Consider the following 22,304-nt stretch of genomic DNA (forward strand, 5'->3'; position numbering starts at 1 on the left):
AATGTTAGATTTACGTTTGGGGGTATGGGAGAAACTTTTTAGTTGCAGTATGAATAAATAAACTCCAGAACCTAGAAATTTATGCCTATTGAGGATTGCACTAACTAATCTAAGTGGATGGAAGCATTTTGATCGTAGGAGTTGAGGAACCAATCTGATTAGATGACAACATCTAGAAGAGTCTATTCATAAAAGCACAGAGCTCAGGTGTTAGAAATAACATGATAGTTTCACCATATCTCGTTGAGTCCTTTTCACTTCTATTTTTATTTTGTTTTGTTTTTAAACTATGTTTCTCTAAGTGATTAGGTGGGGCTCACGATTCAAGTTGTTACCAATGCTAGGGTGAACTAGAGTGATTGAGATACCATAAAAAAAAAAGTTGAAAAAGAAAAAAAAATTTTGAAACCAGACCATTTGACCAAAAGGAATAAATTCAATAAATTCGATCACTGGTACCCTTGTATATGCAGTTGTGCTGACCTAGAGTTAGGTTATCGACCACTGGTTCCCTTGTATATGCCAGTGTGTTGATATTAGTCAGACTAATATCTCAATCCATTAGGATAGGTTCATTTTGGCGGAGGCCTTCAGACAGATATGGGAAACGTCGTTCACTTAGTAAACATCAAAACCATCTATGTTTTTCTATATCCATCTTCTTGATCTATCCATATGATTAGTTTGACTCCGAATATGATGTCCATAGTGCAACTATCTGAGTAGAGCTCTGTCACTTATATATGAATTTTAGTATGCTTGAGTGCAAACTCGTGTACATCAATTGGAACTTCGCATCAGGGTACTTCCTCTTGTAGTCAATAAGTATGCCAACCAAGGAGATTCTTTAGTGCCTTCCAAGGTTCGTTGTAGATAGCTAGGGTCTAGAGTATAAAGGTTTTGTGGGTATATCTCTAGTAAGCCCTCCCGAGACTATAACTCGGCCACTAGGGACACCTAGGGGTTTAAAGGCTTATTGCATACGCTAAATGCAATCGACGATGCCTGCGACAGTGAGTTAGGATTTTATTTTCTATTTGATTTGCTCGAGGACTAGCAAATAATAAGTTTGGGGGTATTTGATAGACGCATTTATGTGTCTATTTTGTTCTCAATTTTCTGTATTGTTAGACTCGATTAAGTACTTATTGTGTTATTTTGTGTTCTTGTAGGAAATTTTAGAGAAATAAGCCCTCGCGGCGAAATGGGCTCAAAAAGCAGTGGTTTACACCCCGGAGAAATGTATCGTAGGCACCCCAGAAATGCACCGGAAGCGTCCCAGAAATGTCCCAGAGGAACCCATAAAAATTAATATTTCCACCCCAATTGATATTCGCACCCCAGCACTCTGGATAAGGGGCACCTTCTTCAACAATTTGAATTTGTGTTTTTGGCGGGAAATGAAGTTTTTAACTGGCAGAATTTTGATTGTCAAAATGAATGGGTTAGAGTGCGATTCAGTCGCTGAAAATTGGAAGAAAGATGTGATTTGGCATAAGGAACAAAGTTTGGGTGTCGAATTTGATCGGAATTGGATGGAAATATCGATTTGATTCTCGAGCTCAAAACAGAGCTACACGGACAGAACACACCCTGTACACGCTGTTGTGTGTGTTTTGGCTATGCATGGAAGTGATTAAGGGACGTTCGAGGTGCAGAACCAATTCTAACGTGTGACAGAGTTAATTTTGGAAATTTTCGTTATTATTGGCAACCGAGAATATTTGGAAATTTTCGTTATTATTTTGGAAATATCAACAGCACCTGTCTCTTATCGTTCTTTTTGTGACGCCTTCTGTTGGTCGTACATTCACTGTTTTACTCATTTTTATCATTTTAATCAACTTTTGAGCAACATACATGTATTTTGAGATTATGATTAATATGAGAAGCTAAATCCCAACACTGGGGCGATGGAGGAAGCCTTATTTCACACTTGGGTAATTATATTTAATTCTTTCATGACTTTTGCATTAATTTTAATTGAAATTATGATTTAAATTAATTAGTTGTGGTTTGATTTGATGGGTCATGCTTAGCTTAGATGATTTGATGTCCCATGCTTAACATTTACACCTAATATTTTGAGAATCTATCTTGGCAATAAATTAGAGTCGATATATTTAATATATTTTTCGAGCTATTATTGATAAAAGAATTATTATTTGAACCTTAAGAAATGAATTTGGCGGAATCCTAGTCCTAGTACCTCTCGCCCATTGTTAATATTTTTGTATATATTTTTGTTTTAAAAATCTATTCAAGTCCGAGAAACGAAAACCCTTACTTATCGCAATATTATTACTACAACACCAAACTATGCCAAAATCCTAGTTTTTGGTCGCGCCTAAACTATGCCAAAATCCTAGATTGGCCACGCCTAAATCATCTCATGACCGTCCTTTCCATCACAGCTTCCAAAACGAAGGGTCGCAACAATCAACGACCACCCTTCCATCTAAGATGCAAATCTTAGCCGTCCAAGGTCGCTAGCTAACGCGTGGTAACCTTTGTCCCAACGCTAAGCCCCAATTTTGGCCGCGTCTAAACTATGCCAAAACCCTACTTTTTGGCCGCGCCTAAACTATGCCAAAATCCTAGCTTGGCCACGCCAAAACCATGCCAGTCGCACCACATGTGCCAATGGAATGTCGTGCAATCTTTCCACGCCAAGACATCCAACCATGCCACATGTGCCAATGGCATGTCGTGCAACCTTTCCGCGCCAAGGCATGCCAACCATGCCGCATGTGCCAACGGCATGCCGCGCCACATCTCAGCGCCCAAAGCATACCAACCATGTCGGCGCTCCACATGTGCTAATGGCATGCCAGCCACATCTCCCCGCCAAGGCATGCCAACCATGCCAGTCGCACCGCTTTGTCAAAGCCATGCCAGCCTTTCTCCATGTTGTTGGCTACCAAAACGAAGGGTTACGACAATCAACGTACACCCTTCCATTTAAGATGCAGAACTTAGCCGTCCAAGGTCACCAGCTAACGCGTAGTGACCTTTGGCCAACGCCAAGCCCTAATTTTGGCTGCGCCCAAACTATGCCAAAACCCTAGTTCTTGGCCGCGCCTAAACTATGCCAAAATCCAAGCTTGGCCATGCCGACCATGCTTTCATGCCGCTAGCTACCAAACGAAGGTTTGCAATAATCAACGGCTACCTTTCCTCTCAAGATGCAAATCTCGACCGTCGAGGGTCACCACCGAGCCGACAAGTCTCCCAAGCTCAACTTTCCAAACAGCAACAACATGCTACATGTTTTCCATGAAAACACTCGAGACATCAACACATATCACAAACTGGGGGATGCTCATTAGGGTATTGGTTTGGCGGTTTACAGCGTGCGGCGTACACTACACTCGTTACAAGACAGTGTCATAAGAATGAGGCGGGTATTGGTTTGGCGGTTTCCCATCTGTTAGCTTACGCTTTATGATACAAGTCAAAACAACTACTCTTCCAGAATCAACTATTCTGGTCTCAACACTCTCTTCGCTTCCCTCCCAAAAACCAACCCTTCTCCTTCACTTTGTGACCAAAGAAATCTGGAACAGCCATTTCTTGGTTTTGGACGGATTTGTACAGATTGATCTCTCGAATCTAAAGTACTCCCTTGCAGTACATTGTTTAGGGTTTAGACTCGTTTCTCACCCACAACACACGAAATTACCGAAACCAGCAGAAACTATTTTCACTCTCAAATAGAACTGAAAAAATCCAATGAAAGCTCAAACAAGTTAACCTCAATGTTAGAAGCAGGTAGAAATCATCGTGATACACGAGGATTGGGCTATAAGGGAATAAATGCTTCAAATATTAGCAAAGAGGTAAAATTTGTTAAAGCTACGAATCCTTCTCAATCAGAGGCTTCCACTGATGACAAAGATGCTCATATTTCTTGTAAAGAAGAGAAGTCTGTCAAGTCTAAGAAGAGTGTTCAACCAGCATTAATCAAAGAAGGCATTTCTGCTAATGTCAAGAATGCAACAACGTTGAACAAAGAAAAGAAGAAGAAAACTACTCGAGCTCCAATGAAAGAGGATCCACAAAAAGGTAACATCAAAACTCATACTTTGTATATTTATATTATGCATTGTTATTATTGTGGTAATAAAGGACACTTGCAATGGGGATGCAAGATGCACTTTCTTTTGTATCAAATGAATTGGCTAAGTTTTCTCCTCATAAGAACTCAGATCGTTATTATCCTAAGATTAGGCAAAAAAAAATATTATAATTATAATTCAAATTTTGCATATCATTCGACAAGGTCATCTCATAAAAGATCCGAATATAGAAAGAGTGATAACTTTGTAAATGCAAAGATAAGATCTGATGTTCCAAATTGGAGAAAGGGTGTTTCGCAAAATACTCAAAAGGACAATGATCCTAATGGTATGAAGGAGAAGGTTGCTCCTGCAAAACCCAACTCTAAATGGGTCACGAAGTCCTCTATAGCCAAGAAGGGACCAAAAGTTAGTCACAAGAATGACTCTCAGCTGTTAATTGTTGGTGACGATAATTGCAAGAGTCTTCTTGAAAGGCTAAAGAAAGACATTATGTCTGAAATCTCTTGTACTAGTAAAGGTTGTGATAATGACACTCTTCATCACAAGTCAAAGAAGAAAAACAAGAGATGGAACAAGAGAAAACAAATCAAGCAAGAGGTCAAGAATGATGATTCTGGCTTAGTCACTCGTGACGAACAAGACAAGGATCAACTCAACACAACCTAGTTGTGTTAGAATGTGCATACTCACCTTGGTGCTCAATTTTTTAAAGGTGGGGAAGCACATGAAACTGAGCACATGATCTCTCGGTTTTTATATGACTAAATAACATCTTTAGGAGATCTCTTTTCTTCTATACTCATACTTTCTCTATCTATATTTGAGGTTTTTGATATAAACGGTAATTATGAGTTTATGATGTTGATACATACTGATCATATATGTGTAGCTCTTATTTTTACGGTTAAAACGAGCCAAAAATCAGTGAATTCGGACATCATATGCAAAAATTATGTCGAAAACAATTTAGCATTGTGATCTGTCACAAGTAACTCTTGGGAACCGATCCTAGTACCCTGTCATGGTGAGGTAACCGATCCTAGTACCATGCCATGGTGAGGGAACCGATCCTAGTGAGAGGTCCCCTTACGAAGAAGTGTAAAACTGTTTTTCCCATAACTTCTTCGTCCGAACTCGGAATGACCTCATTCTTTTTGTGTTGTTTTCGCAATTCAATTCCCTACAGGATAGAGGTAATTGCAGTTCTTGATTCTTTACTTAATATTTATGGTGTATTGCATTTGTGTTTACGAGATGTTTGATTTCGGTTTTACCACCTTAATATTAGATCTCATATATAGTGAACCCTTGTGGTTTGGGTGACTTTTTGGTATAGAAGGATTAAGTTCTAGCCCATGTTGGTAGGATTTATCAAAGAATCATGAGGGGTTCTGGTAGAAACAATATGTGAAAAAGTCACAATATGTTGAATCGGTTTTGGTTTAGCATAAAAGCATATGTGTTTCGACGGTTTTCAACTTTTGCTTGCAATTGTTAAAACCGATTTACAACCTTTCTCTGGTAAAGGTTGGTTGTTGTTATTCTATTGTTTTTGCATAAGGATGACAACATGATGATATTTCAATATCAATTCTCCCTGTACGAAGATGCAATCATATTGGAGAAGTGGATGCGAAATTTGAGGTGACAATCTTGTTAGTTAATTGTTTTCCTATTTAAGAAAAGCCTGAGTTTATATTATATATATTTATTGCATTTTGCTTAACGAAATTTCGGTTCAATTGATAAGTATTCCATGATGTATGTGTGGATGTGTGTGACTCAATTGGTTCCAGTTAAGAAAAACTATAGTTATCTTGCTTTATTATGCGGTATCAATTGTTTAGGCTTACAGAATTTCGGTGTAATTGCTGTGCTTTTAATGTCTATGTTGTTTTAATTGGTTCCGGTTGAGGCGAATAATTATGTAAGTTGATTTATGTTGGTTTGTATGAATTATTTATGGCTTAACGAAATAAAAAGTGTACGGGATGAGTTGTTTAGTCCAATTCGATTCCGGATAAGAGAAGCTAAGTTAATTATGATCTTAGATAGACTTATCAGTTGAGGTTTCGGTTATTAAAGTCTAATCGAATGCCTTAACAAGAAATGCTAGTTAACTAACCTAGTACTTTTCTTGTTTAAAATTGAAAGGTATAAGCTTATGGATAATTAGAACCTGATGAGAAAAATAGAGTTATCTTTATTTTGGTCTTATCGAATTAAGCGGTTGTTTTTGAACAATCGGTTTAGCAAAGAGACTAAGGTGCTTAGTTGATTTTTTTTTTGCTAAACTAAATTGGAAAAATTGTTTCGGACAATTGTTTCCTTGGTAACATATAAAAATAAAACTACTTGTAGTTTTGGTTTTGATATTGGTTATCAGAACATGATGTGTGGAACCCTCGTGCCTAACTCTACAGATTGCAAGTCTATTTTGAGATTTGTAAGATTCTTTTCGTGTTGTCCTTTATTTTTTCGTTTCTTTGTTATTTTGTGACAAAAAGGGGGAGAAATATATGGAGTAAACAAGTGATATTGGCATTGATTTTATATCGATTGGTGTCGCTTAGGAAAAGAACATTGGTGCTTAAATGTTTTATCTAAACGAAAGAGTGAAAGCACAGACTAAAGAGGAGTAACATGTCATATGAATTGGTGTAACAAATACGTGCGGATTAAATATCTACCTATCTTCCTTAGGGTGAGTATTTTCTTTGTTATTATAATGTCAACAGCGGCATTTTCAAGGATTGAATGTAAGCAGTTTACTGTGCTGTTGAATTCGGGAATCAAGCGTATGTGTAATGAATTCTTGTAATTTGTTTATCCATATGATGTAATAGTTTTGTCACTAAAATTGATAAAGGGGGATATTGTTAGATCATAGCTCGGTTGAACCAACCAAGCGTTGGTATGTCAAGTTTGGTTGTCATATTTTAGTGAATCAAAACTCATGTTAAGAGTCGCTTGATTATGTACTAGAGTCAACTTCGTATAGTTAGCTTGAAAGTATTAGGATATGAGACATTAAAAAGAAGCAAGGAGCTACAACGACAACAATCTTCCTTCCACTTGAGGTTAGTGATATTTGACTTGAACTGTTTCATTCCCTAACGTATCTTTCAAGTCGTGCATATTGAAAACAAAACTGCGAACCATATTTGAACTCTAGATAAACATAGTATTAAGGAATATATTAAGAGGTTTATTGCTTAACCATTAAACTTTGTAAATAAGACATCGTCATATTCATTTGAATGGCATTGTGATTATGTATCGGTATGAAGTGAGGATTCCATCCTAGGGAAGAATGTTTTACATGTGTTCTAAGGAAGTAAGTTCATAAACTTGTTTGTGAACCAAAAAGGAAATTTCCAGGTGTTATTGGTTTTGTTATTCATTGCTTATCTTATGAACAACCAATATGTGTGATTGAGTATAACCGCTCACAACTTGTTTGTGTTCTTGGTAGAACTATTCACAAAGACCTGACTTATGTATTAGTATGACTTTTATTAGTGAAACCGATCTTAAGTAATCACCTGAGATGGTATGATCGGGTTTGTGTTTTGTCTGACCAAATTTGGGAAAGGGAACCGATCCTAGTAAGAGGTGCAGTACATCACAAAGGGGAGCCGATCCTTGTATGGGGTGCAGCAAGGTTTATATCAGAAATGGGAACCGATCCTATGAACATGTGCAACACGTTTTTAGGCAAAGGGGAACCGATACTATGGACATGTGCAACACATATGAGTTAGATACCATAAATATGTGGGGAACCGATCCTAGTACCTAATCAACCAAATTTAGGAAAGCTAGTGTGACTATGCACAGTACTCACATGGAGGTAAAAACGAAACTTGTTTTGGTAGAACCGTTAAACCCGTGATTGTGATTGAATGTTTGTTTGATCAATCGCATAGTTCTTGAAAGTCGGATGAACCAATTCTAAACTTGTTTGGAAGTGTGGAAAATCGGTTTCAAGGTTGTAAGTGTGAAAGAGAACTTACAAAGTAAGGATGTCGACATACTTTGAACACGTGTTGTGAATGTTTATTCCTTTAATTGTTAAAATTTATTCCTTAATAGCTAAAGGAAGAAAATCCCAGGATCGAAACATAAGTAAGTTAAGAATCTTTTAATTAAGGTTATTAATTTGATTTTGTAGGGAAATACAAGAATTAGTAATGTACATTTACTAATTAGATTTTCCGAGAGATTTCGATCATTATTTTTGGACAGAGCATTTCCAGGAATTATGGAAACCGAATTTGTGCTTTAATGAATATCTTGAGAATATTTTCGGTTTTGGAAATTCCTTGGTGTCCAAACTTCCTTGTTTATAAATACTTGAATTTTTACTTTCTAGCAAACTAATCCTTCGTAACAACAAACTTCCTATTTTGTTGTTGTTACCGGTGTAGCCGCCTATTCGGAGAGGAGAGTAACCTAATTAGGCGAAATCTCTTACGGCCGCTCAGTTTAAAGTCTTCTTTGGGATTGAGAAGCTCTAGCGTGTACCGTTGGTGGTAAATTAGATAATTGCGGTTTATCTTTTGTTTTCGATTGATTTGATTGACTAACGGTGGTTGAAATCTGAGTACACCTAGTTTGTTTATTCTTGAGAAACTTCTCTTCTAATATAAGATTCACTCAAACTAGTTCATAGTTTCGATAGGGATCTTTAGACTGTTGTTAGTTCTAAAGACGATCTTGTGATAATCCATTGTTAACAGACTCCGTTCTGTGCGTGATTGATCACAAGAGATTCAAGTGATTGTGTGCAGGTTTATATTGAATATCTAAGAAGATTTGAAGACGAAGAAGATATTGAAGATTTCTGATTTGTGAGTTCATAATATTTGGTGTGCACAATACTTGTTTCGGTAAAAGAGGATCCAATTAATAATACGTTTATCCTTGTGGTAGATTGGATTGATTAATTGAGTAGATCGGCATCAACATAATTCTTTGGATTAGGAGTGTTGTTGGATTAATCTTAAACGATTACTTCAGTAATTGAACATAAGATAAATCTAAGGACCTGACGACGGAGTTTATGTTAAGATACACAGAGGAGACTTTGTCCAACTCATATCACTTGGTTGAAGAGAGTTGATACCAAACAGATTTGTTGTTCCTTTACTGTTTGGAATACGAACCAAAGGAATTGATCCAAGTACGTGACTTATTTATAAGTTGGAGGCGTGAGAATACTGACGGAACTAGGTGTACTATAGGTTTAGTTGCTTGGTCTCAACTATACGAAGTTGGTGTAATTTTGTATAGCGGCTTAATCCTGAGAGTATTCAATTCTGGACAAGGTACCGGGGTTTTTCTGCATTTGCGGTTTCCTCGTTAACAAAATCTTGCTATTTCATTTACTTTATATTTCCGCATTATAATTGTTTTATTATAATTAAAGTAAATTACACAAACGTTAATTCCTATTTACTTGATAAACAATCCTATTGTGTTTGGTTAAGTCCGAAACTTTGTATCAAGTAAACATACTTCGTTGTTGTATTGTATCGATATCGTATCCATAGACGATCACACGAAGTGTGAACCTATTAGTTGTATTGTCTCGACTCAGTCCATTGACAATCATTTTCGGAGAAAGGACTTATAGGTAAGAAAAGTTTTATCTTGAGGTATATTTGTGTACCCTCGCCTTTTCACTTGTGGTTAATTCAATTGAATACTTTGGATCCAAATTCATGTTTTCATGAGATTTTATTTTTTCCAAAGAAATCCTTCTTTTCTTGTGAAATTAAGGTCGCCTTTGTTGTTCTTTCGGGAATGACATTTTATGGGGGGCAGTTTATTTTGAACTTGTGCTTAATTGCCAAATATTTGTGGGGAGTGCGACTGTGGAATATTAGGGGTTATCTTGTATCTTTATAAACTCCTTGATGAATGCATTTAGCTTAGGTTTTATGATGGCATCTAAATAAGTTGATATGGTATTCTCTTTTAGTCATGTATTATCTCTGTGAAAATTTCATGAGGATCCCACTAGTTTTCATACCTTTGCCAATTTATATTGACAAAAAGGGGGAGAATTAATGTGTAATGTGATACTACAAATACATATGGTTTACGTATCGTTATGTAAGGGGAGTGGTTTTCATGTTGAGATGAAGTATTGAATAAGGGGGAGTGATACATATGACCATAGTATTGTTGTCAAAGTTGTGATACAATTGAACTTTGATGTTGTGTAATAATACTATGACACTGTATAACAATGATTGAGAGAATTTTGTTTTCTCATTGTTATCGTTACGGATCTTCAACAACTGTGATGCTGAACTTTCAACCTTTAGGATCATGGATTACTTGGAAGTGACGAAGATTTCGAGTCGCATTGAATATTCCAAGGAGATCAAGCATTTGGATGAGAAGCTACAATTTCTATCTATTTTGTAATCCATATGTATTGATAGTTTTGTCACTCAAATTAACAAAGGTAGATTGTTAGAGCACTACTCAGTCGAACTCGCATGCATTGCTATCTCAAGCATGTTTGTCAATGTTAGTGATCAAAACTATAATTCTTGATTTCTAGCCTATTTATAGATGTCTTGGACTAGGACATAGATAGTGTAGTTGAGATTAGATTTTACAGAGTTCATCATTAGAAGACGAAGAACTACTAAGGGGAGCTTGTGGAACTTCTTCAACAAAAGGTATGTGGAGATTTGAACTCATCTATCACATGGAAAGTCTATTTGTATTATCTCCTATTTTGAGACATAAGTCGTGTTAAGATATAGTTTTATCTATACGCATTTGAGATTTCGAGCTGAGTATATCTCGCTTACATATTTCTCGAAATATGTGTTGGCAAGCTTTCGCTTCGACCAAGTTCATCTTATATCATGAGAAAATTTTCGAGTAACATCTTACATGGTTTGTGTGATACAATCATTTGATGTAGGTTTGGAATGTTTCGATAATGATTATTTCAATATCTTTAAAATTGCTTTGATGCTAATAGTGTGTGAAAATGGCTATTGTTATTATATTTCAATGATTGAAATAAAGAGTTGAGAATGTAATCGTTTGGATATAAGCATATATCGTGTGTTCGCACATTAGTGTATAAATCCATAAACTGGCAACCAAGTGTATGCATATGTGTGTATACCAAATTGGTGAAGGAGACAAGATAAGTATGCGTACCCGTACTCATACTGGGGAAGTTTTCGAACCGAAAATATCTGCTGAGTTTGGGAATTACAAACTACTAAACTAGTCACCTTAAGTATGTGTACCCGTACGCATACAGGCGGAAGTTTTCAAACCAAAAATTTCTGCTGAGTTTGGAAACTAAACAAACTCAAATACGGTTTCTTAAGTACGCATACCCGTACGTATATTTAAGCTGGTTACTTTGTCAAATCGTCCAGTTCATGGACTTAAGAATTTGAATCATAAGGAATGCAATTTTTGCAAACCGTGGCTATAATGTTCCTGATTGATTCAAGTGAATCAAACTGATTTTATTTTAATTGTTTTTTCTATAACAATTGAACAACGCTTTAACTAGTTTCATTTGAGTCATTTGAACTAGTTATGGTTGAGATGAATAAGGTTGATATGAGAGTAATCATATGGCTAACCTTGGTTAACTATTTGTAAATCAACATGGTGTACACGTTTAGGTACGGTTACATAAACCTAAATGAGGGTACATTTCATTTCTATGTAACAAGCTAAGTTCGATCTAACGGTTGAAAGATATTAGCTTGGTTGAATCAGGTTTTTCATCTAACGGTGATTATTGAATGCTTTGTTACCAAGGTAACTTGGATTGCAAACTATGATTTGAAAACTATATAAAGGAGAACTCTAGCAACTGGGAAACCTAATCCCCGCACCTCCTGTGTGTTACTAGTTGCATAACTAGAGTTAATTATCCTTTAAACTTAGGTTTCTTCTCGAGACCCTGTAGGTTAACGACTTGAAGAATTCATTGGGATTGTGAAGCCAGACCCAACTATTATCTTTGTAGTTACGTGATCTGATCTTGCCGTTTCTATCGTGTTGAGTACAATTGAAATAATTGGCTCGAGATTTTATATCTCCGATAGGCAAGATAGAAAAGTAATCACAAACACCTTCGTCTCATCGTTTGTGATTCCACAATAACTTGTTTCGCTAGTCGATTAAGTTTATGGTGAGGTGATTGATAATTCTAGGTTGTTCTTCGGGAATATAAGTCTGGGTTATCAATTGGTTCGTGTTCACCTTGATTTATCAAAAGACGGAACAAAAACCCTTGGGTATTTCTGCGGGAGACAGATTTATTCAATCCTATAGGCTTTTCTGTGTGAGACAAATTTTTCTATCAAGTCTTCGACTTTGGGTCGTAGCGACTCTTTGTTGTGGGTGAGATCAACTAAGGGAATCAAGTGCGTAGTATCCTACTAGGATCAGAGACATAAGGAGCGCAACTGTACCTTGAATCAGTGTGAGATTGATTAGGGTTCAACCACAGTCCAGTCCGAAGTTAATTGGTAGTAGGCTAGTGTCTGTAGCGGCTTAATACAATGTGGTGTTCAATATGGACTAGGTCCCGAGGCTTTTCTGCTTTTGCGGTTTCCTCGTTAACAAAATTCTGTTGTCTGTGTTATTTCTTTTACGCATTATATTTTGTTATATAATTGAAATATCACAGGTTGTGCGTTAAGATCAATCAATTAGAATATCCAACCTTTGGTTGTTTATTTACATTGACTGACACTTGAAAATTGGTCTTTGATACCGTTCAAGTTACTCCTCTTATTCAATCAGGCTCGCAGATTTCTTTTTGCTGATTGCGGATTGAATTAAGAGTTAGAGATATTAAACTCTTTGATATACTTTACTCTAGATTGAGTCTGACTGTTTAGTCGATTCTCTAGAAAGTATATTGGAGTAAGTCTTCTCATATTTCCAAACGAATTGTTGGGTGTGGTTGTTAGACCTTCGCATTTTCAAAAACTATCAATACATATGGATTACAAAATAAAATAAACTTTGTAGCTCTCAATCCAAATGTTTGATTTCCTTGGTTCTTCAACATTACTCGAAATCTTCGTCACTTCCAAGTACTCCAGTGATTCTGAACGTGTTCAACTCAGCATCATCGTTGTTGAAGATCCGTAGCTATAACAATGAGAAAACAGTTACTCTCAATCATTGTTATATAGTATCATAGTATTATTACACAGCATCAAAATCCAATTGTATCACAACTATGACAACAATACTATGGTGATATGTATCACTCCCTCTTAGTCAATACTTCATCTCACATGAAAACCACCCCCCTTATATAATGATCCGTAAACCATATGTATTTGTAGTGTGAACTACACATTAATTCTCTCCCTTTTTGTCAATATAAATTGGCAAAGGTACGAAAACTAGTGGGATCCTAATGAAATTTCCATAGAGATACTTCATGACCAAAAGAGAACATATCAACTTTGTTTCGATGATTTCACATACCCAAAACTAGTGTATTCATCAAGGAGTTTATAAAGATACAAGAAAACTCCTAAAATATTCCACAACCGCACTCCCCATAAAGATTTGGCAATTAAGAACAAGTTCAAATAAGAACTATCCCCCGTAAAATGTCATTCCCGAAAGAACAACAAGAGCGACCTTACTTTCACAAGAAGAAAAGGATTTCTTTGGACATTAAAAAATCACATGAAACATGAATTTGTATCCAAAATACTCAATTAAATTAACCACAAGAGAACCCATGATTAATTTAATCGGAAATGCTCAATATAAGAGAACTTATGGAGCCGCACGGTATTTACACAAGGATGTGGATCAGGGAAAGACCAATATTGCGGAATATCCAAAGACTCATTCTATTTTTCATCAATATTTGCATAGAGACGTATAATAGACTTAATCTTTGTAAACAAAAGTTCATCTTATCTTCCATCAATATTCTCATAATGACATAATAGGCTTCACTTTTGTTGTCAAAAGTTCATTATATCTTTTATCAATAAAGACATATGATAGACTTAACTTTTGAGCAAATATGGGAAAATCATAGTTCACGGACGCAAACACACGTATCTCATAACAAGTTGCAATATATAAAACCATAAAGATTAATACTGCAAAATCATCTTCCAAATAAACTTTAGAATTTAAATAAAATAAAAATTCAAAAAACATTGCAAGATGAAAAACGTTGGAAATAGCTATGTGTACTCACAATAATTGTTATTCCAAACCCTAATTATCCTTCTTAAAACACAAGAATAAATTATCATAAGAATTTTCCTAGATATTAAGGCCTCTGAAAAATTCTTTATCATCCCCGAACTCCTTGTCGTCAACAGTCATAGGAACATAAGGTTCATGAAGAAAGGAGTCAATTCCAACAATCATTTTAGACTGATGCCGAACCAGGGCCTTCTGAATTTCGAGAGTCCTTAAAACAATAGCCTTTATTTATTGGATCTCTTTTCTTGTTTCCTTCAATTCTTCAAGAATCCCAGAGAACTTCTGTATATTAGAAGGAACAACTCTTGGTTTCCTCACATTCCTCCTTTTTCTTTTCAAAGTTGAAGGTACATGAGATTTATCTTTTTCCTTCATGATTGATGGCTTAACAATTATATTAACATCTTTTCCATCAGAAGACATGCTGCTTAGATTTTCCATACCAGTATGAGATTGTGAGAGGAATTCACAAATCAGACTCAACAAGCAATCTTGTGATCAAAGAGTTTTCAGAGAAGGAAAAAGAAATGTAGGGTTATGAAACCTTTATACACTAAAGGATTCACGTATGCACAACTCACAACCCTAAATAAGGAAGAATTGTCGATTTTAACCCTCTTTTTATTGCTCAAATAGGGTAAAGTCTTTTCAATATCAATTAGATATGAAAAGATGGAAGAATTCCAAAAAGGTGAAAACAAGACAAAAAGAAGGAAAAAGAAATCCTTTTCTCTTATCCTAAAGCCTGAAGTGTGCAAATTCTTGTCTCTTTTTTAACCAGGAACATGAGACAAGATACACAACCAACACGTTTAAGTTGTTCTGGGGTGAACAATAATCTGTCCACCATAACCGTCTTGAATGGAATTATTAGAACCCTGTTTCACAGACTGTTTAGACCGAATTCTTTTCTCTAGTGGTCTAATTTTTTATTTGAAAATTAACTTCTTTGGGGAAGAGATGAGATTACATACCTCGGACGATTTCTGAACAAGTTTGAGCTTGTTTGCTAATTTATTTTCTCTTCGTTGAAATATGTTGACATATCTTATGTTATGTTTGTACTTGAAATATTTGGAGAGTTCATGACATCTTGAGATTACAATAATAACATGTCAGTGTGGAGGATGGTTCAGACGCCATGGCTGTGCAGGCTGTCAGACAAATAGTGGAACCTGAAAGGTTAGAAACAGAATTTCCAGTAGACAAAGAGAACTCCATTTTATCATCCAATATAGTTGAAGTTTCTCCCGGAAGAATATCGAGATTGATGTACGTATTGCTACAATTATCAAAATCAATATTTTCATAGAGGAGTGCAACACTTGATTTTTCGTCTTCATTAGAATCATAGTAATCAGACATTTTATCAAGAGTTGCAGCAAGACCTTTGTTTCCACTGTATTTTTCAACGATTTGGACACTTATTTGCAAAATGACCAAAGCCTTTACACTTAAAGCACTGCGGCATATCCTCGTCATCAGTATCGTCAGTATCCCTGTTTTTAGGAGGAATACGATTATGAGGTTTAACTGATGACTTAGGTTTATCTCTAGTGAACCGTTTACTTCTCTTCAAAAGAAGATCTCTAAACTGTCTAGTGATCAAAGAGACTGACTTGTCAAGATCTTCATCTGATGAATCAGTCTCAGAAGGATCATCTTCAGATATGCCAACACTTTTACTTTTATCAAGTAATTTAGTGTTCTTTTATGCTTTGAAAGCAATATCCTTTCCATATTTGGATACATGCTCATGATCAAAGATCTTTAACTTCCCAACGAGAGTATTCTGGAAAGCACATCAAGGTTATTTCCTTCAACGATGGCATGTTCTTAGAATCGTATCTAGATGGCAATGATCTGAGAATTTTCACCACAATGTCCTTTTCAGGAATAGTTTTACCCAACGCAAAAGATGCATTAACAATTTCAGACACTTTGTGATTAAACTCAGCAGATGAATCTTCATCTGCCATACAAAGGTTTTCCCAATCAGAATTTAGGTTATGAAGCCTAGCTTCTTTTTCACAGGTATTCCCTTCAAATACGGTTTTTAAGATATCCCAAGCATCTTTAGGCCGAGTGAACGTAGTCACATGGTGTTGAAGATCTGGGGTAATGGCATGGATGATTGCATTCAATCTATCAGAATTTTGCTTTGCAGCAAGAATCTCGACAGCATCATAATCACCAATATCCTTTGGAACTATTACAGTGCCTATTGTAACAACCGGAGGATCATGGCCATTAACAACATAAACCCATGATTGAAAATCACGTGCTTGAAGAAAGGCACGCATAGCAATTTTCCACCATAATTAATTCGAGCCATCGAAGACTGGTGGTACGTTTATATAGATAACACTTCTGTCCATAGAGTCAGATCGCTACAAACACATATTTGTAAGGTCTTAAATGTGTTTTCCTGCTCTGATACCAATTGAAAAAGCGGGGGTCTAACAACTACACTCAATATTTCTCTTAGCAATCTGTATGGACTAACTCCAATATACTTTCAAGAGAACCAACTAGACAGTCAGACTCAATTTTAAGAAAAGTATATCAAAGAGTTATATCTCAATTTCTCAATTCAATCTGCAATCAAACAAATAGGAATTTGCGAGCCCGATTGAATATAAGAAGTAACTTGGACGGTATCAAAAACCAATATCCAAGTGTCAATCGATTTAATCAACAACCAAAGGTTGGATTCATAATTGATTGAACTTACGCACAACTTGTGATATTTCAATTATATAAAAAAATATAATGTGGAAAATAAATAACACAGACACCAGAAGTTTTGTTAACGAAGAAACCGCAAATGCAGAAAGACCCCGGGACCTAGTCCAGATTTGAACACCACACTGTATTAAGCCGCTACAGACACTAGCCTACTCCAAGTTAACTTCGGACTGGAATGTAGTTGAGCCCTAACCAATCTCACACTGATCAAGGTATAGTCGCGTTCCTTACGCCTCTAGGACCGCGCTGGATTCTGTGCAATTGATTCCCTTAGCTGATCTCATCCAAAACTAAGAGTTGTTACGACCTAAAGTCGAAGACTTGATAAACCAATCTGTGTCACACAGAAAAGTCTATTGAATAGGTAAATTTGTCTCCCACAAATAAACCTATGAGTTTTGTTCCGTCTTTTGATAAATCAAGGTGAACAGGAACCAATTGATATACCGGACTTATATTCCCGAAGAACAGCCTAGAAATAATAATCACCTCACAATAATCTTAATTGTATAGTAGCGAAACAAGATATTGTGGAATCACAAACGATGAGACGAAGATGTTTGTGACTACTTTTTATCTTGCCTATCGGAGATTAAATCTCGAGCAAATCTTAGAGAAGATAGTACTCAATCACGATAGAAAACATCAAGATCAGAACACGCACTACATAGAAAATAGTTGGGTCTGACTTCACAATCCCAATGAAGTCTTCAAGTCATTAACCTACAGGGTTTCGTGAAAAAACTAAGGTTAAAGGAGAATCGACTCTAGTCGCAACTAGTATCACACATGAGGTTTGGGGATTAAGTTTCCCAGTTGCTAGAGTTCTCCTTTATATAGTCTTCAATTCAGGGTTTGCAATCAATGCTACCTTGGTAACAAAGCATTCAATATTCACCGTTAAAAGAAAACCTGATTAGACTCAAGATAATGTCGTTCGACCGTCAGATCGAACTTATCTTGTTACACACAAATGAAAAGTGACTTCATTTAGATATGAGTAACCGTACCTAAACGTGTACACCTTTGTTGGATCAACAATATTTAACCGAAGTTAGCCATATGAACACTTTCATATCAACCTCATTCATCTTAACCATAACTAGTTCAACTGACTCAAATGAAACTAGTTCTTGAGTTGTTCAATTGTTTATATTCTCATAGAAGTATAAAGACACAATTGAAGCAAAAATCGATTTTGATTCACTCGAATCAAGTCATGAACATTATAGCTACGGTTTGCAAAAGATTGCGTTCCTTATTATATAAATGTATTAGTTCATGAACAAATCGATTTTAAAACTTATCTTACTCAGGTATGCATACGGGTACACATACCTGAGTACCTAGACTAAGTTTGGGTTCGCCGGTATGCGAACGGGTACGCATACCTTCCAAACTCAGCAGAAATTCTCGGACCTGAGCCTCACGCCAGTACGCGTACCGGTATGCGTACAAGGTTCCCGAACTTTCACTAAACCAACCAATACGCATACGGGTATGCATACTATGGTTCCCAGACTTGGATTACATATATGCAAGTACGCATACTATGCTTATATCCAATTGTTTAAACTCAATTTCAATCATTGAAACATTATCGGAAGATGACAATAGCTATCTCACACAAACTATTAGCTAAAAAGCAATTTTCAAGTGATCGAATGATCAATACGAAACATTCCAAGTCTACATCAAATGACTGTCTCACACAAATCATGTAAGATGTTACAAGGCGATTTTCACATGATCATCTTTTGATTTTCGTCAAGAATATAAAATGAACTTGGTTAAAGCGAAAGCTTACCAACACATATTTCGATAAATATGTAAGCGATTTAAACTCAACTCGAAATATCAAATGTACATAATTGAAGTTTATATAGCTATACGATTTTTGTCTCAAATAGGAGATAGAGTAGATAGACTTTTGAGTGATAGATGAGTTAAAATATCCACATACCTTTTGTTGATGAAGTTCCACAAGCTCCCCTTAGTAGTTATTCGTCTTCAATCGATGAACGTCGTGAAGTCTAATGCTCAACTACATTTTCTATCCTAATCGTAGACTTAGCTATAAGTAGACTAGAAATCAAGACTTATAGTTTTGGAAACTAAACTTGACAAACAAGCATGAGATAGCAACGCTTGTGAGTTCGACCGAGCAGTGCTATAACACACTAAATTCACAAGATACAAAAACTAATAAGAATTCTTCTTCGTCTTCAAATATTCTATTTCCTTCAAATACCTGCATAACACCACTTGAATATCTTGTGATCAATCACACACAGAACGGAGTCTATAAACAATGGATTACCACAAGATGTCTTTAGATCTAAAAACAGTTCTAAAGATCACGTCGATACTTTGATCTAGTCTGAGTGAATCTTATATCAGAACAGAAAATTCTCAAGAATAAACAAAATAAGGTGCAATCAAAGTTTTAATAACCGTTAGTCAATCAAGTCAAAACGAAAACTAATTATACTGCAATTAGTTTTACACCAATGGTACTCGAGAGTTTTTTGATCCCACAAAGTCTTTAAACGAGCGGTCGCAAGAGATTTCACCTAATTAGGATACTTTCCTCTCTGAATAGACGGCTCCACCAGAAACAATAAGAAATGAAGTTTACTTGGCTCTTAGGATAGTTTGCTAGAAATGAAAACTTAAGTATTTATAGACCAAGGATGTTTGGACACCAAGGAATTTCCAAAACCAAAAATATTCTCAAGATATGCAATGAATGCCCAAATTCGTTTTTCCTAATTCCAATAAATGCTTGTCCAATATTTGCGAAATCTCTCAATAGAAAATCTCCAATTAGTAAATGCACATTACTAATTTTATTCTCTAGAACTATGCATTAATTGCTGGTAATTAAAGCATATAAAACCAAAAACCTTAATTAAAAGATTCTTAATTTATTTCGGCACGGGATCACCTTGAGTACCAAGGAATATCTTTGAAAAATAAATGATATGAGTTACTGCTCGTGTTCAAAGTATGTTGACATCTTTTCACTGCAAATCCCTATTTCATATTTACATGGATTTGCTTCTTGGAATCGGTTATACCACACTTCCAAACAAGTTCAGAATTGGTTTACCAGTATTGCAATACTACTATGTAATCGGTCATACCAAATCACAATGGTTAGTTGTGATCGGTCCTACCAAGTCACATACATGGGTTCGGATCGGTTATACCAATCACTAGGATCGGTTCTACCTAAACATGGTATCTACTTGTGATCGGTCACACCAGTCACTAGGATCGGTTACACCAATTACAAGGATCGTTCATACAACACTTATGATCGGTCACACCGATGACCAGGATTGGTCACACCAATTACAAGGATCGATCATACAATCTCATGGTGATTACTTAGGATCGGTTACACCAATTACCAGTACAGGTCATACCAATTAATAAGTCTAGGTATTTTGATCGTAATACCAAGATACATAACCTAAGTTGAGATCGGTTCTACCAACTCACACATATTGATCATCCAAAGATATGCAATGAATAGCAATACCAATAACCTATTGATTTCCTTTTCGATTCACAAAATAAGTTCATCAATATACTTCCTTTAAACAAATGTAAAACATTGTTTCCTAGAATGAAATCTTCACCATAATCCATACACATAATCATAAAACTATATACAAGATTATGTCGATGTCATATCTACGAAGATCAAAAGATAGGCGTTATACTCCGTAGTCTAATTCCTTAAGACTATGATCATACTATTATGATAATGTCACATCACTAGAGTATTATATAGAATATGTACAGTATATACAGCTTCGCAGTTATGTTTTCAATATGCACGACTTGAAAGATACGTTAGGAATTGAAACAAGTTCAAGTCAGTATTACTAACCTCGAGAGGAAGGATGATGTCGTCGTTGTAGTTCGTTACTTCTTCTCATTCTTCAGGTCTTCCGAGTAATACTTGTATGTCTCAACATTCCTAGACTTTCGTTTATAATCAATCGACTCTAAATGAGTTTTGATACTAAAATATGACAACCAAACTTGACGTGCCAACTCTTGGTGAGTTCAACCGAGCCATGCTCTAACACATGGGATCCGTCTTCTTAACCCTCTTTTCGGCTTGAAATTCCCCATTGAGATGCCATTAAGAATGATGGCATAAGAGACGGAGCTTAGGAAATTCATAATGAGTCTTATCCATTTTGGGTGGAACCCCAACTTGGACATAGTTTTGGCCAAGGAAGACCATTCTAGCCTGTCATACACCTTAGACATGTCCAATTTAATTGTTGCATATCCCATCTTACCTTTATTTTTTTGCTTTGTGATATAAATAAGTTCATGAACTAATATTGCACTATCAATAATCTTTCTCTTTGGGACAAAATCATTTTGATTGGGAGAGATCACTCTATCCATCAAAGATTTCATCATGTTGGTAATAGCTTTAGATATCACTTTATAAGCAAAATTGCAAAACCCAATAGGTCTAAACCGATCAACAGAATCAGCCATAGGGTTCTTAGGAATCAAGGCAATGTTTGTATGATTGAATTGAGTTAGAATATGCTCAGAGTCAAAAAAATTGCTTCACCATTTATGCGACACTTTCCCCCACCACATCCCAATAGGTTTGATAAAATAACCCTGTGAAGAGGATACCTTTATTATCTACTCAACATTCCACGTGCAGAAACAGAAACAACTAAGAAGGAATGCGACGACCGAGTGAGCTGCTAAAACTACAAGGGCCGGAGGGAATGCGACATCACGAGTGGAAGTTGGCCCGCGTAAAGTTAAAGGTGTGTGTTTTAGTATAATAGCAACCAGGTACTGTGGTTGAACTGAACTGGTAACGGTGCAAGTCCTCCTTACTCTCTACAGAATACCCATAGCCATAGACTCTAGATTTACCTTTCAGAGAGGAGGTAGAGATCACTTAGAGATACCAGCCCTTGTGCCTCCTCCTTTGTTTGGTTAGATTTTAGGAACATGTAAGAAGAAGTGACAGTAGACTTAATACAACAACTCCTCTACACATAAAACGGCTAACTCTTTTATGTACACGTAAAAATAGGTACTGGATGCTAATACACATTTGTTGAGGACACAGACTTGTTGTAGACAGAAATCTAGAGGTGGTAGCAACAATTCTAGTACTACCGCATACTAATATCGGTCATCGCTAACTTCCAGAGAGCCACA

The sequence above is a fragment of the Papaver somniferum genome, unplaced genomic scaffold, assembly GCF_003573695.1.
Source record: "Papaver somniferum cultivar HN1 unplaced genomic scaffold, ASM357369v1 unplaced-scaffold_118, whole genome shotgun sequence".
In the NCBI taxonomy this organism is placed as follows: domain Eukaryota; kingdom Viridiplantae; phylum Streptophyta; class Magnoliopsida; order Ranunculales; family Papaveraceae; genus Papaver; species Papaver somniferum.